Source organism: Octodon degus, unplaced genomic scaffold, assembly GCF_000260255.1.
Source record: "Octodon degus isolate 3935 unplaced genomic scaffold, OctDeg1.0 scaffold00236, whole genome shotgun sequence".
NCBI lineage: Eukaryota > Metazoa > Chordata > Mammalia > Rodentia > Octodontidae > Octodon > Octodon degus.
The window spans coordinates 2815888-2820684 of record NW_004524812.1 but is presented as its reverse complement, the minus strand read 5'-3'; positions in this window follow the sequence as shown (position 1 = coordinate 2820684).

Here is a 4797-nt window from a genome sequence, read left to right as displayed (position 1 = left end):
CCAGGGGGCGGGGCTGGCTGGCATGTGGTGCTGGGGGATTGAACTGCAGTCCTTGTGCTTTGCTGAGCTTGTTCTAAGTAGGTGCTTTAGACCACTGAGCCATCTCACCAGCCCAAACTTTTCTTCTTTTAAGCGAGGGCTGTCAGGTATTTTGTCCCAGTGACTAAAACGTGATTAATAAAAACAACAACAACAACAACAGAAACAAAACAAAAAAAACCAAATAGGGGCCAGGGAGATGGCTCAGTAGAATAAGTGCTTCCCTGGCAAGTACAAGGGCTTGAGTTCAACCCCTGGTTCCGCAAAAAAAAAAAAAACACCTTGATTAATGCACTATAATAACCTTTGAAAAATTAAACATTTACCATACATGTCTTTTTTTTTTTTGCGTACCAGGGATTGAATTCAGGATCTTGAGCTTGCCAGGCAAGCACTTATTCTACTGAGCTATCTCCCTGGGCTCTACCATACATATGTCTCAGTCACATTTTATATATGTGAAGGATCCCATCCTGCCTAGTCTGAATGAGAATCTTCTTCTGTCTCTAATACAGTCAGTAATGCAAGATGCACAGTTATAAATGCGTTATGCATTTTTGATTATGAGAATAACATTGAACGTGAGATCTACCTTTCTTAACAAATTTTAAAGTACACAATACAGTGTTATTAACAGTAGGTAGGGGCCTGCGATATAGTTCAGTGGACTAAGTGCCTGCTTAGGCAAGCACAGAGACCATGGTTCGAACTCTGGCACCACATGCTGTGCCGGCCCCACCCTGGGATATGCTGAGCCAGTGATGGAGTCCGGGTGTGGTGGTATGTGCCTATAATCCCAGCACTCAGGAGGCTGAAAACAACGAGGATCACTGAGTCCGAGCTGCTGCATAGTGAGACCCTGTACCACAAACATAAAAACAAAAGGTAGAAGGTTATACAGCAGATATCTAAAACGAACTCATCTTGAATAATAGGAACTGTGTAGCTATTGAACAGACTTCCTCATTTCCTCTGTCACTCTCAGCCCCTGGTGGCCACCATTCTGCTCTATTTCTATGAATTTGACTATTTTAGAGACCACATATCAGCAGAGTCATGGGGTAGTTGCCCTTTGATGACTGCTTTATTTCACTTAACATAATATCTTTCAGGTTTATTCATGTTGCATATGGCAACATTCCCTTCTTTTTTAAGGAGAAACCATGTCCCACTGTGTATATATCACATTTTCATTATCCTTCCATCCACTCATAGACATTTCAATTGTTTCCACATTTTAGCTTTGTGAATCATGCTGAAATGAACATAGAAGTGCAAGTGTGGCTTTAAGATCTTCATTTCAGTACTTTTAGATAAATACCCGAAAGTGGGACTGCTGATCATAAGGTAGTTCTATTTTTAAGTTTTTGATGAAACTCTATACTATTTTCTGTAGTGGCTCTACTATTTCTATGGGAGTCTTTTGAAATACGATTCATCAGAGATCTTGAAGAAGTAAGCCTGTAGCAGTTCTATGAATATTGATTTTTTTTTTTTTTTTTTTTTTTTTGCGGAACCAGGGATTGAACCCAGGCCCTTGTGCTTGCCAGGCAATAAATATTGATTTTTATCTCTGTATGAGTTTTCATGTTTTATGTATCTGAATTTATTTATTTATTTTTTTGTATCTGAATTTATTGGATCATGTTTAAATGTATTTGAGTCATCTTACTCTGATGAAGTCTGAACATTTCGGATGAAATGGCAGATGAAGCTGTCACATATACAGGGAAATAGCCTGAAAAAATATTCCAGACACAAAAAGCATAAACATATAACAAACAGTTCAATGTACAGAATATTAAGAGATTTAATTACACAATTACTATATCTAACTCATTACAACAGCATCAATTTTAAAAGACACTGTCATTCTTATAAATGCTTTATTTTTATTTTTTAAATGTTTTATTTTCATATCAATGCTTTATTTGTTTTTGAACTGTTGGTGAGCCAAAATGTAAATATTATAGGAGGGCAGCCAAATATGCTGAAGTACTAGCTGGCCAAAACCTGTCTCTCTATTACAAAAGTAATTAAAAACTATCAAAACAAAATAAAAATAAAATAAATATTATGGATACAAATTTTAGCAAATTATGCTAGAGCAAAGACAATTATATTTCTATTCCTTTTATTTAAAATATTCTAAAATCATATGGGTGGTGAACAATTATGCAGTGAACAATATAGAAAAGTTACATTATAAGAATATGCCAGAAAATTATTATTAGGTTATTTTTCTAGATTTTCCAATGTTTGTGCTATTTGTAAGCTTTAATAAGTGTGTAACTTATTGAATTTATGTTGTGATTTCTTTTCTCTATTTAAGTACTCACTTTTTTTTCCTTGTGTTGCTGGGGACTGAGCTCAGAGCATGGTATGTATTCTACCATGGAGTTACCCCTAAATATTCACTTTTGTTTTTGGTGCTGTCTCAGTTACACTTCTCTTGTTGCTGGGACAAATACCCGACACTCAAAATGAAGGAAGGAAAGGTTTATTTGGATCACAGTTACTGGAGGTTTCAGTCTAGTCAGCTGGCTCCAAGGCAGAGCGGCACATGGCAGAGGACAGCAGTGCATGGTGGCGGAAGGCAGCAAAATATCAAGAGCAAAAGGGAGGAGCAATAGCAACGATGGCAACAGAGAACAAGTCTGTGTCCCTCGTGTTACATTCAGGCTATCTGCCCCAGGCTGGATGTAATACTCACATCCATAATCCCAGCAGCACTCATACCCATAATCCCACTGGATCATGAGTTAATCACAAACTCTACAAGTCCCCCCCCATGACTGCATGAGGCTAGACGCAAACCATAACAGGTGCCAAGGACCAAACCCAGGGCTTCCAGCTTGCTAGGCAAGCATTCTACCACTGAGCCAAATCCCTACCCCTAAATATTCACTTTTGAACCTAGTTTTGTATTTATATTAATGGCAAACTCCCCAAAACGTATAAATACAAGGCTACTCCCAACATAGATTAACCCTCACCTGTACCCAGTACTTTGGTAGATACTACTAGCTGTACGGTCAACATATGTATGTTGTCTTCACTGACACCTCTACCATAATTTTCAGCCTAGATTATTGTGATAACCTCCTAATTTCCCCTGCTTCTAGTTTTGCCCCTTTTTGTCTTATCTCAACACAGCCGGCGGAGAGCTCCTTTAAACTCAGGTAATATAAGTTTCTTCCTTTGCTCAAAACTCTTCAATAGTTTCCCTCCTCTCTCAGAGTAAAACCCAAAGTCTTTTCCTGGGTTCCAGAAATGTACATGGTTTGTGCACCTCCCGACATCTGTATTTCCTTTCTCATACCTCTCTGCTAATTTACTCCAATCTAGCCACTCTGGTTGTTTTCATTTATTTGTTTGTGGCACTGGGGGTTGAACCCAAGGCACTGAACTATGTCCTCAGCCCTTTTAATTTTTAATTTTTTAAAATTTATTTTTATTTATTTTTGTGGAACCGTGGATTGAACTCAGGGCCTTGAGCTTGGCAGCCAAGCGCTTATTCTGCTGAGCTATGTCCCCAGCCCCCTAGAATTCTCTTCTTTCAGATATCTGCATGACCTACTCCCCTGCTTTTTCTAGGTTGCAGCCTAAATGTAAATTTATCAGAAAGGCCTTTCCCTGGGTCAGGGATTGGGTCCAGAACCCACAATTATATCAAAGTCCACCGATACTTTAGTACTTCATATAACATAGCTGCACATTGGCGTATTGCCTGTGCATGTCCTCCTCCTGTATACCTTTAAAGCATCTGCAGATTACTTAAAACACATACATATTGTTAATGCTATGTAAGTAATTGCTGTGATTTACTGTTCAGAAAATAGTGGCTAGAAAATGTCTGCACATATTGTCTTAGTTATTTTTCTCATTTTTGAGATAAACTATCCAATAGCCAAAGTTAGAGGAGGAAAGGTTTATTTTAGTTCACACTTTATTTTTAATTTTAAGTTTTTAAATTTTTTTGGCGGAACTGGGGATTGAACTCAGATCCTTGCGTTTGCCAGTCAAGTGCTTATCCTACTGAGCCATTTCCCTGGCCCCATAGTTCACACTTTATAGGTGTTTCAGTCCACAGTTGGCTGGCTGTAAAATACAGTGGCATGGCAGAGGAGAAGTAGTTCCTAGCAGGCCGAAAGGAAGCAGCAGCAGCAAACAACAGCAGCAAGTATGCCTTTCCCTTTTAGCTTATTTAAACTACAAGCCTTTGGGATGATACCACCACACCTAGGGTGGACCTTCCTATTATGCACACTCAGAACGTGAGCTAAATCAATCAATGGACTAATCAGTCACACACCCTTAACCACAGTATCACATGCCCATGATCCAGGCACTTTTTTTTTTTTGCGGAGCCAGTGATTGAATTCAGGCCCTTATGCTTGAGTGCTTATTCTACTGAGCTATCTCCCTGGCCCCTCCAGTCACCTCTTAAAGGTCCCTTCAATGAACACATAAGGCTTTGGGAGGACATCTAGATACAAGCCATAATACATGTACAGTACCATTGTAAGGCTTTTCAAATGTTTCTGATGCACAGTTAGTTGAAACTACAGATATTAAAAAAAATTAGACATGAGATTCATGGATATTGAAGACCTATTGTGTAAAACTGCAATCTCTACATGCTAAAAAATACAGCTGAGTTTCAGAACATTTGCCCAGCATGTATAAAGCCTTCTGTTTGATTTCTAGTAAAATACCCAAAAAAACTCCATCACTCGTCACCTCCATTTTTTCTTT